The sequence below is a fragment of the Canis lupus genome, chromosome 23 (genome assembly GCF_003254725.2).
Source record: "Canis lupus dingo isolate Sandy chromosome 23, ASM325472v2, whole genome shotgun sequence".
NCBI classification, from domain to species: Eukaryota; Metazoa; Chordata; class Mammalia; order Carnivora; family Canidae; genus Canis; species Canis lupus.
The window spans coordinates 32,340,118-32,352,208 of NC_064265.1; the positions used below are offsets into that span (position 1 = coordinate 32,340,118).

General features: G+C 42.2%; 1 long non-coding RNA gene across 1 annotated transcript; it reads left to right on the top strand.

Moving 5' to 3' along the window:
- Positions 1 to 4,471: 4,471 nt before the first annotated feature.
- LOC125753429 (uncharacterized) lies at positions 4,472 to 11,852 on the top strand. The gene is made up of 3 exons (XR_007405266.1): positions 4,472 to 4,579; positions 10,824 to 10,973; positions 11,682 to 11,852. It is a non-coding gene; the product is annotated as an uncharacterized LOC125753429 (long non-coding RNA).
- Positions 11,853 to 12,091: the final 239 nt, after the last annotated feature.

The window sequence follows — 12,091 nt, forward strand, 5'->3', positions numbered from 1 at the left end:
CACTTTGGCAGATTTTCTCAGCCACCCTGTGAACCAAGCAGGTTAGTTGTTAATAACCATCTCCATTTATTCAGTCAACAAGTATTTACTGGGCATCTACCACGTGCCACTATTGGGGACAGGCAATAAATAAAACAAACAAAGTGCCCAATGTCATTCCATATGGAGGGAGGTAAGGCAAACAGAAAATAAACAAGTACACAAAAAGAGAAGAATGAAGGTTTCAGATGATAGTTAAGTGGCATGAAGAAAATAAACTAGGAGAATGAGGTGAAAAACAACCAGTTAGAGGAAAGGGAAGCTTCTTCAGGAAGGAGGTCAGAGAAGCCTCTCTAAGGAGGTGGCATCTAACAATGCTTGCATGAGGGGAGAAAACAGGCCATGCACACATCAGGAGATGATATGTTCTAAGAAAACAGCAAGAACAAAGGCCCTAGGATCAAAATAATGAAAGAGGTGCCCCAGTGACAGACTTCATCTAGAAGTGGGCAGAAGCCAGATCATGAAAGACTGTGAAGGACATGGCAAGGAGTTTGAACTTCATTCTAAGTACTAAAAGAAGGAATGAATGATAGCCTAGCACTGAGAGGGGCTCACTAGTGTCCGAAACATCACTCAGCTAGGCAATGGCCCAGCCAGAACCCCAGCAAGAACTGTGACTAATGTTCTTCTCTTACATAATTTCTTTTTTTAAAAAAAGACTTTATTTATTTGTGAGAGATACACAGAGAGAGGCAGAGACATAGGCAGAGGGAGAAACAGGCTCCCTTTGGGGAGCCCAATGTGGGACTAGATCCCTAGACCCCGGGATCACGACCTGAGCCAAAGGCATATGCTCAACCACTGAGCCACCCAGGTGCCCCTCTTACATAATTTCTAAGGGACCTTTGAAAGCAAGGAAACTTGGCCCTGTTTCAATATCACCCCTTCCTTCTCCTAGACCCTCTTGCTGAGCTAGGCAGGAAGAGGGGAGCCTCCTGACCTATAAAACTTTATAAGGAGGCTGTCTCCAAACAAAGCAGAATTGTAACCTTCTAGCTCCCACTAAAATGAAAGGATAGGCAACTGAGAGGATGTATCACCCTCTAAGCAATAGCTCAGATAAATTGTTACTAGGTCCTAGAAGAAGTCAATGCCTATATTACAGGGACCACCCACCACTACCCTTACATAATCCTTTCATGCCATTGTCACTATAGCAAGTCAAACATGACAGTCAAATGTAGCTATCTCACACTGATGGGGGCGCGGGGATACAGGGAACATGGAAGAAGGGGGATCTACTGGTCCAGAGATGCCTGTCTCACTAAGACTCTGCCCCCAACTGGCTGGACCTTGCAGACCCAACTATGGAGGCAGCACCTGTCATGATTCATCCTTGTCTGCCCCACCCTTCATCTTTCCTTCTGTAATAAGGTCAGAGACCCACAGGTCACACTGCAGTCAGCTCAGAAAAGCCAGTGGGGCCATTACCCCTGTTCTGACTGTTGCCCAGGATGGCTCTCCCACTGCTCAGCTCTCAGCTTCCTGCTCATTCCTGCCTGCCTCACAGATGCCATGATTTGCTACTATATGCAACCTTCTTCCTTGCTTGTCTCATTCAGAGTCCCTTCTCTAGCTTCCAGATGTTAGCGCAGTGACTCCACCCTTTCTCCTAATTCTGGACAAAGGAGCCTCTGCCTAGGGCCCTGTACTCAGCCTCATGGGCTCCCTTAGCCATCCTGCCAGAGGATGCACCTCCCCAGCACCATCTGCCTTGGGTATGGCCCCCACCTCATCAGGAGGTCACTGACACTTGTCTCACAGAATCATTATGAAGATTAAATGAAATGCTGTATGCAAAGCATTTCATACATACATTGTAAATGATTTTATTGTTTCCTTTCCACCTTCAATTCATGACAAACTTTCTCCAATTCCCTCCTCTGCTCTTTCCAGCACTCTTGGTCCTCTTTTCTTGTGTGCCATATTACCATTGTGACAGCACCTGTCTCCTCATGCCATTAGACTTAAGGTTAAGGGCAGCCCCTGGTTCCTCTGTGTCCCAGGTCCAGCTCAGGGCCTGGCACTGGACAATGCTCAGCAAGTAAAGGATAGCTCTTTTGTATGCTTGTTCTGATTCCCATTTACTTCCCCATCTTTCACGTAAGAGGAAGTGCAGGTCACAAAGGAGGAAGGAGACCTGATATTTTGGTGATGCATCTTGAGTAGGCATATGCTCAACCATATGAGCATATGCCTACTGAGCCACCCAGGCGTCCCCTCTCTTCTTTTTAAAGAAACTTTTAAGCTATCATCTCCCTTTAAGAATTAGGCTTCTAGAACAAAGTCCTATGAGAAATTGTTTTGCCTTTTACTCTGCCCTGTGCATTCACTGAGACAATGAACACAGAAATAGGGAGACAGAAGAGGGGAAAATGCAAGAAGAAAAAGAAAGGCATGGGTTGGAGTCTCAGGATCTTATCCAGACACACACAAATAGCACCTTCCTGGGCTGGGAAAAGACAGGCACTGCCCCAGAGGACAGGCTTGGCTTTAGGAAAGCCTGTCCCTATGCCTTTTCAGTCTACCAGTGGCCAGAGGCACATTTCAGCATGCTAATCCCAGGAAGCCTTAAACCCACAACTACTGGGAGGCTCAGGGATCTCTATCATGAAGAAATAGAACACAGAACACACACCACAACCCCATAAGCTTGAAGCTAGGAGCACAAAGTCAGATTCTCCAAGGAGCATCACCAGCAGCAGAAATCACCACGCAGAGATCTCAGGAGTACGAGCTCAGTTTCTCTGCACAGAAAGGGTGAGGATTTAGCTGAAACACACAGCTCTGGAACCCCAAATGTGTCTGATAAGGAAGCAACCAGGACACATGAGGCAAGGCACAGAGTCAGAGAAGGAACCCCAGCCAGAAAATCTGTGTTCTCTTGGTTGCAAAGACTAGCATTCCTTCTAGAGAAAAACGATGCCTCCTGTTCACTGTGTTCAGTGGCTGCCCATCAGAGGGCCTTTTTGATACTGAATTCTTCCTGCGTGCCTGGAAAGGGATGACTAAATGCATAGCCACCGAGGTATTTCAGCTAAATCTAGTCCGTTATCCTCAAAGGGATTCGATTTCTTTAAAATTCACCTTGGATGGCTTAAATTCCCATCTCTGTTTTATAGTTGACATTGGGCTCTGGGTGTGGTGATGGCTTTTAACGTTACTTTGTTTATTTTAAACTCACCACTGGCTTTCCTACGGATTTAAATCGAATCACTCTGCCCAGCAGTTGCTCCTCTTTTATTGTTTAAAAGCTGATCACATCTCTTTCTGAAAAGCACAGCGTACTTGTTACCTTGCTATGAAGCAACCACAATTTACTGGGCTAAAAATCAATATATGATTGAATCCAACTCCTGCTCCTCTCTGGAATTCTTATAGCCTCTCAGCTGACGTCCCCACATCACTGTCCCACCCAAGCATTTACCTTCAAAATCTGGAAGGAAAAGAATCCACTTTCCAATGAATAAAAAGAACACTAAAGGAATGATTTTAAGCACCAAAGAGAGATTCAGCATTACTTGGGAGCTGAGCAGACAATCCTTGGGCGAGAAAATAAATGACAAGATTCAAACTAAACCGGAGGTCTATTCTATAATGCTCAGCTGGCTGGAAGGAGTCGCCGACTGGAACCTACTATGAATTTGCTTTAATGATATTTTATCTCTTCTATATTTTTTTAAATGCACGATCTGGAAGAATTAGTAACCATACCATTCTGTGGAGACATTCTTCTAGAACCCACCTGGTATAGAAAGTGAAGCTGTGAGAACTGCAGCTGCCTCCTCCGACCATGGATTTCAGAAAGGAGGAAGTGAAACTGTCAGGGACCACGGGTACAAGCCCCAAGTGAAAAACATTATGCACCTGGGGCGCCTTCTGCTGCCTGTTACCGCCAAATTGCCCGCCTCACAGAGCAGAACCACCACGTGGCCAGCACGAGGACCTTTAGGAAACCCGAGCTTCAACCAGGGGCCCTCGGCTCCAAAAAGCACCAATGAACTGTCTGAGTGGCCTGCCGGCCAATCAGGATGAGGCCCTCCCGACCAATCAGGATGAGGCTCTTCTGGGATCCCTGGGTGGCTCTGCAGTTTAGCACCTGCTTCTGGAGTGGTGTGATCCTGGAGTTGCGAGATCAAATCCTGCCTCAGGCTCCTTGCTTCTCCCTCTGCCTGTGTCTCTGCTGGTCTCTCTCTGTGTCTCTCATGAATAAAAGAATTTTAAAAATCTTAAAAAAAAAAAAAAGGATGAGGCTCTTCTAACTAATCAAATTGAAGCACCTTATCAGCATGTTGGTCCAGGGTGGGAAGTGAGTGGGAACATTACATAAGCAAGGCTTAGCTCTGTTCTCAAGGCCAACCTAACTGTTCTCTGCTGGTTCTGTTTCCCTTCAGCTGGAGCGGGAGCCCCAGTAAAGCTTTGCCTATGTCGCTGACTTTTGGGTCAGGCCTCATAGCATCCTGCTCCAGACAGTAACAGAAGGATTATGCTGTCATTATCTGAGCAGCCCTGCATTGGGAGACAGCCCTAATGTCAGGTAGATTCACTTGTCTTCAGTCCCACTTTTACTGAATGGGTTGGAGCCCTAATGTCAGACAGATTTACTTGTCTTCAGTCCCAGTTTTACTGATGGGTTGGGAAGAAGGGTTGTAATAGAAGAGCAGAGTGGCAGAGCTGCCAAAGTTCACTTTTTTCTTTTTTCTTTTTCTTTTTTTTTTTTTTTTTTTTTTTTTGGTAGGTGGGTTGCCAAGCATAGGAAAGTCTGAAGGAAAAGGTTTTGCTCCATCTCCCTCTGTGTAGAATGGGAGCATTCCCATGAGGTCAGCAAGGCAGAGTAGGAAGTGTTTTTAAAGAACATTGAACCAGTGTGCTTCATTTCTCATTCATGAAAGAGCCAAAAAAGAAGACAGAAGCATGAGGAAAGTTCTTAAGGAATCCTGACTTTTGAATGGGTGTGTTATGGTTGGAGAAGGAGAAGAATTTAACTTAGGTTAGCAAACAAAGTTAAAGTCTAAATACAGAGCCAGAGTGTTTAGTAAATGATGTGATGAAAGTGCAGAAATTGGTGCTAACTCCTATATGGTATTGCATGCCAATTATGCCTCATATAACTGTTGTTTATAGTTTTTTCACTTTTTCCTTTTTTTAAACATAAATAAGCAAAGAGTAGTTAGAATAAGCATATCTGAAGTGCAGTAGCCCAGGCTCAAAGAGGACATTAAGACTTTCACTGCCTAGGGATACATAATCATATGGAGATGACTATATCAAATTGCCTATTGGTCACCCAAGTGAAGTAGATAGAGCAGGGACAGAAAATGGTAGGCCACATAGATGAGTTAAAGAATCAGGGAGACAAAAAAAAAAAAAAAAAAGAATCAGGGAGACATTGGGGCTTTCAGGGTAATGAAATTTATGTAAGAGAAAAAATAATCTGATAAGTAAAAAAACAACTACAAATATTCAAATATTAAACACTACAGTTGACTCCATGAAAGGAATGGTCATCCTTTCTGACAAACACTAAAGAGAGCTTATATTTACAGTGGCAGATTGAGCAAGCACTTCATTATCTAAATGTGCAGAAATGATATAAATTATATATATATATATAGTTTGATAAACACAATGCCATTATAGAAACCTAGGAACAATGCCAACTACTAAGAGGATCCCTAAACCAAAGAATAAAATAGCAGCCATAGCATATATGGGGGCCAAAGCCATTTCACCCTGACAATTCAAGTTTGGAGAAGGACCGTTATAGGCACGACTTCTATATGGAGTCAGAAACTAGAATCACTGAAACTCATATGACAAAGAGGTAGACCCATGCCTCACAAAGTTACCCCTATGAACAAGGTTAGAACAGGATTATCCACACAGGCAAGTATCCACCACAGTGATCCTTGCATGCTCTGGACAAAATCCATCCTCCCCAAATTGTTAGGGTTAAGAAAACAACATAACCTTCCCACCCCATGTCTGTCACAACCCCAAATATATGAAAGAGAAATCACCTCTGGAGGCTAATTTATAACCTAAATTTACTACATATATGAGGAATACCAACAGCATGAAATATAAAGGGGGAAATCAAGGAATTTAAACTCTTAAGCCTGAGGAAGTAAATATAATAGAGCATCTCCTATATTTAAAGTCCCTGAAGTGATTTTTAAAATAGCATTTAGAAAAAGAACCAGGGGGCAGCCCCGGTGGCTCAGCGGTTTAGCGCTGCCTTCAGTCCAGGGCGTGATCCTGGAGACCTGGGATCGAGTCCTACGTCAGGCTCCTTGCATGGAGCCTGCTTCTCCCTCTGCCTGTGTCTCTGCCTCTCTCTCTGTCTTTCATGAATAAATAAATTAAAAAAAAAAAAGAACCAGGGTGTTATGAAATAAGAGCAGATACAAATGAAACAAGAACTAGTGATTATAAAAGTAAAGCTATTGAAATAAAAATATAATGAAGAAGTTATGTTTCCAGCCAAAATGGAGTAGTATAAACCAGTTTTACTCCCTAGCTTGAAACAACTAAGAATTAAACAAAATATATAAAATCACAGTTTTCAAGACCTTGGACACGAGGCAATGAAAGCCAATGATCCTTCTGAGACAATAAAGAAAAAAAGGGAAGGCTCATTAGTACCCAAACTTATGCTTTGAGAGTTTCTAGGTCATAGCACAGTGAACACCAGTGATATCCACCAGAATCCTTGAGTTGAGGACACAGACTTGAAGTCCTGGAGACTATGACAGTCAGATTTTATAGTACCAAAGAGAAGAGAACAGCAAAAAAAAAAAAAAAAAAGAGAGAGAGAGAGAGAGAATGCTAGAGATATGTAGAAGGTTTGCCATGGGTGTTCATCAGAGTACTCATCAGCAAATGCACATGAGAAAAATATCTAAGGCCAGAGAAAAAGTCTTTCAAAAAGGTTAGAGGGGACAGTATGTGGTGGTCATGCAGGGCTAGGAAGAGTGCCTGAACACACCAGCCAGACCGGAAAATCTCACAATTATGAAATGTTTTGTAGAGTATTCAGAAATCTTGCCTTAGCAGTGGGAAAAAATTAGCTGCAGGTTAAATGTTGCTCTGGTTTTGTCTGACAAATCTTAAAAGCAAGAACAAATCAAACTGTTTCCAAGTAATTTAACTACATCTCAATAAAGCTAAGAATATTTGCATAAGTATAAAAATATCAACATCTAACAAGGTAAAATTTACAATGTCTAAAATCCAATAAAAAATAACCAAGCATGCAAAGAAGCAAGAAAATATAACTTATAATAATGAGAAAAACAATCAATTGAAATGACCCAGAACTAAAGCAGAATTAACTTAGACGGACATTAAAAGAGTTGTTATAACTGTATGTCATATAACCATATTTCATAGTTGTTATAATTGTATTTCATATCCAAAAAGCTAAGGAAAGGTTAAAGAGGAAAGATATTTTAAAAGATCCAAATAAAACTTCTGGAGATGAAAACCTCAATGTCTGAGGTTTGTTTTTTTTTTTAAATAATCATGTTGGATGGAATTAATGGCAGATTAGATATGGTAGAAGTAATTATTAGTGAACTTGGACATATAGAAATAGACACTATCCAAAATGAAACCCAGAGAGAAAACTCAGCTATGTCACTAGTCATATTAAACATGAATGGGCTGAAAACCCCAAACAAAGGCAAAGACAGTCAGATTAGATAAAAATATCAAAACCCAACTATAACTGCCTACAAAAAACCTACTCTAAAAATAAAGACAATTAGGTGCGCCTGAGTGGCTCAGCTGGTTAAGCAATTAAGCATCTGACTCTTGGTTTTGGCTCCATGATCTCAGGGTCCTGGGATCAAACCCTGTATCAGGCTCTGCGCTCAATGGGCAGTCAGCTGGAGATTCTCTCTCCCTTTCCATCTCCCTCCACCTCTCCCCTCACTCACACTTTCTCTAAAATAAATCAATAAATCTTTAAAAAATAAAAACAAAGACAATTAAGTTAAAATTTTTTAAAGATTTTATTTATTTATTCATGAGAGACACACAGAAAGAGAGAGAGAGAGAGGGAGGCAGAGACACAGGCCGAGGGAGAAGCAGGCTCCATGCAGGGAGCGCAACGTGGGACTGGATCCAGGGCCTCCAGGATCACGTCCTGGGCTGAAGGCAGCAGTAAACCCCTGAGCCACCCGGGCTGCCCTTAATCTTTTTTTTTTAAAGAAAAGCATATACCGGGGCAGCCCAGGTGGCACAGCGGTTTGGCGCCGCCTACAGCCCACGGCGTGATCCTGGAGACCCGGGATCCAGTCCCACATCGGGCTCCCTGCATGGAGCCTGCTTCTCCCTCTGCCTGTGTCTCTGCCTCTCTCTCTCGCTCTGTATCTCTCATGAGTAAATAAAACAAAATCTTAAAAAAAAAAAAAAGAAAGAAAAGAAAAGCATATACCATACTAACTGTAATAAAAAGTAAGCTGGGGCAATGATATTCATAGAGCATATTTTAGAGCAAATAATATAACCAGAGATGAGCACAATCATTTTATAATGATAAAGGAGTTAATTTGTCAAGAAGAAATAACAAGCCTAAATATTTATATGCCAAAAACATAGTTTTAGAATAGATAAAGCAAAAAATATTGGAAATGCAAAAAGAAATAGACAAATCCATGATGAGGGTCACAGATTTTTACAGCTTTCTCTCAATAAAAGATAGAAGTAGACAAAATGTCAGTAAGGATATGGAGACTTGAACAATATTATCAACAAGTTTGACCTAACTAACATTTATAGACCCTCCAACCTACAGCAGAGTACATACTTTTTGAGTAAATACAAAAAAGTTACAAGATAGATCACACTATAAGGCCACAGACAAGCCTCAAAACATTTTAAGCTGTTAAAATTGTACAATGTAGGTTCTCTGGACATAAGGAATTAAAATAGAAATCTTTGTATCATTGGGATAGGTAAATATTTTCTAGATATCTTCCCAGAAAAATAGTATAGTGTAAGGTGGAGGGCTGGAGGGCTGGAGGGGGAGAGCTGGAAGGAAGTACTCCCCAGAGATTTTGATAGAGTGGTAACTGGAAAACTAGAAGTACAGCATCATCTTGATGGGCATGAAAATTTTGAGAGGAGTTTGAGAAAAAAGACAAGTTCTGTTTGGGTCAGATTGAGTCTGAGTGGGCATGAAACCTCCTCAAGGAAGTGCAATAGTCAGAAGTACACAACTAGAAACTCAGAAGTGAGGTCCAGAATTCTAAATATGAAAGTTATCAATATGGTTTAAGCTCTAGGAACGTGATGCTCCAGAGGAAAAACAATAGGAAGAGAAGAAAAGTGGGCCAGGGGTGAAGGTGTCCAACCACAGTTGGTCACAGAAGCAGCTACAAGGAGGTAGGCCACATATGCAGATGGTATTATTGTGAAAACCAAGGAGAAAATCAAGAGTTTCAAAAAGGAAAGTTTGATCACTGAGTGGTCAGTATCAAATAAAACAGATCAAGAAAATGGGAGTAGAGAAAGGTGTTTGCTTTGGGACAAGAATTCATTAATGTACTTTCAGGAGATCAGTCTCAATAGAGTAGGGGAGAACTCTAGAATGCAGAGGAGGGAAAGAGCAAGAGAAAATGAGCCACAGGTGTCAGTCATCCATCCTGGAAGTTTAGCAATGCCTGAAAGAACCCTGCTGCCCAAACACACCAAGCATCTCAACATTTTTTAAACCCATCAGTCACTTTCACTTTGTACTCTCTTCCCACTGCCTGGAATCTTACGAGGAAACCATGCATTTCCCTGCTAGTAAACCTTTCCCATTCTGAGAACAGAACCTCTTTTTTTATTAACATGCATCCATCCTTCTAGTCAGAGCAGGTGTTCAGGGGTTGGCCCATGACTACATGAAGAGTTCATTGGCAGATGGGTTTAAATGCTGGAAGAGGGCAGTGTGTCTCTCTTCGTGAGACTGGAAATAGAACTGAGCAAAGAAGAGATGGAGATGAAGAGACAAAGAGAGATGAGAGAGATTGAGATAGAGCCAGAGGTACTTTTAAGAGAAAGGCAGATATTCCCCTAACATTATTTAACCCTCTGTTCCAGTCATGCCTGAAATCATCCCTTCTTCCTTATAACATGAGCTAATACAATTCTTTTTTCCCTTGAGTTATTTTGAATTAAGTTTCTATCACTTGCAACTGAAAAAATCCCAGCAAACAAATGTCCTCCACCCTTTCTTCTCCCCAACTTCTATCACTTAAAAATCTGCTGCCTATCCTCCAATAACTAGGAAAATGTTACTTTCTCTGTGATGCCCTCGAGGTGTGCTAATAAACCGGCGAAAGAAAGAAGAAAGAAAGAAAGAAAGAAAGAAAGAAAGAAAGAAAGAAAGAAAGAGCAAAGTTCCATTTTGTAAAGTTTGCTGATTTCCATGATGCAAATGCTCCTACGATGGCCAATATCAAGCCACAAATGTGAAATCACTGAACACAGAGTTGAGAAAAGATAAACAGAATCTGGGTTAACTCCATCACATCTCCCGATTCTCATGACAGAAATAGATATAGTGTGGCAGCTATAAGAAGTTGCCTGACTTTGGGCCCCTGGTTGGTTCAGTCAGTCAAGCATCAGACTCTTGATTCTGGCTTGGGTCATGATCTCAGGGTCGTGAGATTGAGCTCTGCATCAGGCTCCATGCTCAGCAGGGAGTTTGCTTGAGATTTTCTCTCTCCCTCTGCCCCTCCCATCCTCTCAAATAAATAAATAAATCTTTTTTTCTCTTTTTTTAAAAGGAAGGAAATTTCCTGACCTTGATAGTACATACTAAGTACAAAAGTCTCTGAGGATATCATTTCCTGAATCAGCCCAACCAAGCCCACTTGTCCTTGTTCTGTTTTCTCAACTGATCTGACTTTCTACCAACCTCACCTATGCTTCTGCAGGTCAGTGCTTACTGCTATCCCAATGCAGACACTGCGCCTTGGTTACATTCTTGTCCCAGTGCTCAACTGAGTGTCTCCATGACAAGAACTGCATCTCCTCAGGGCTGGACTTAGGGTGACAGTAAACACTTATGGGCTGAGGAAGGTAGCTCTAGTAACAGTGGAGCCAAGTAAAGGTAGAAGAAGCACATGCATATTGGAAGGCAGGGCTGTTGCTAATGGAGAGGGAAATAATGGGAAATATTTTAAAACTCTGGAAAAGGTAGGAGGTGCTTCAGAAGCTAGGAGAGGTTAGTCGGAGGAGGCAAGATGGGGGATTTATTAGGGAATAATGACAATCTGGGCATGGCCAAGAAATGTGCCAAAGTGAGGAGGGGATAAATGCAGAAAATTGTTCCCCCTTCTTCCAGGGAAGTCAGGGACAGGAAGGAGGAGACAGAGGCTGGGGCTGGGATCAAAACATTGGGTCTGGGAGAGCAATAGGGATTCAAGACAGACCAGAGCAAAGCTTCAGTCCAGATAAGGTGGAGCAACTTCAAATTCAGCCATTCCCACATGTGCAGTTCTGCACCATGTTCAACTTCATGATTTCTAGCAATGACCCATGAACCATACTTAAAGCTGTAATTACTCTCTGAGAATAAAGGGCTGGGCACTTATCCTTCTCTTCCTCCAAAAACGTCTCATTCTCCTGATTTACTTTTCCAGGGCCTTGCCTGACAATGCTTCCGGAGCAAGTACTCAGGGCTGCCATGGCCAGCCAACGGGGGCGGCAGGGGAGAATTAAACCCAGCCAACTGCAGCAAGCCGGGAGTTACACCACGTTGCCCTGACAACTAATGGGCAGAGCTCCGGAGAGATAGATGGAGATGGCTGAGGTCAATGGGTAATAAAATCCTAGTTAAAGGCTGGTTTTTCTCTCCTTCATTTCTGCTGATATAAATATGAGGGAAAAAAAGAAAAAGATAATTGGGAGGCAGATTCCCTTAGAGATGTGCCAGGCAGGAACTGCAGATTCTAAACATAAGGCCCTGGGCTGAACTGAGGGTCACACGAGGACATATCTAAAGCTTCAAAGATCCTGTGCAGAGATGATGGCCTCAAAACATAAACCAAAA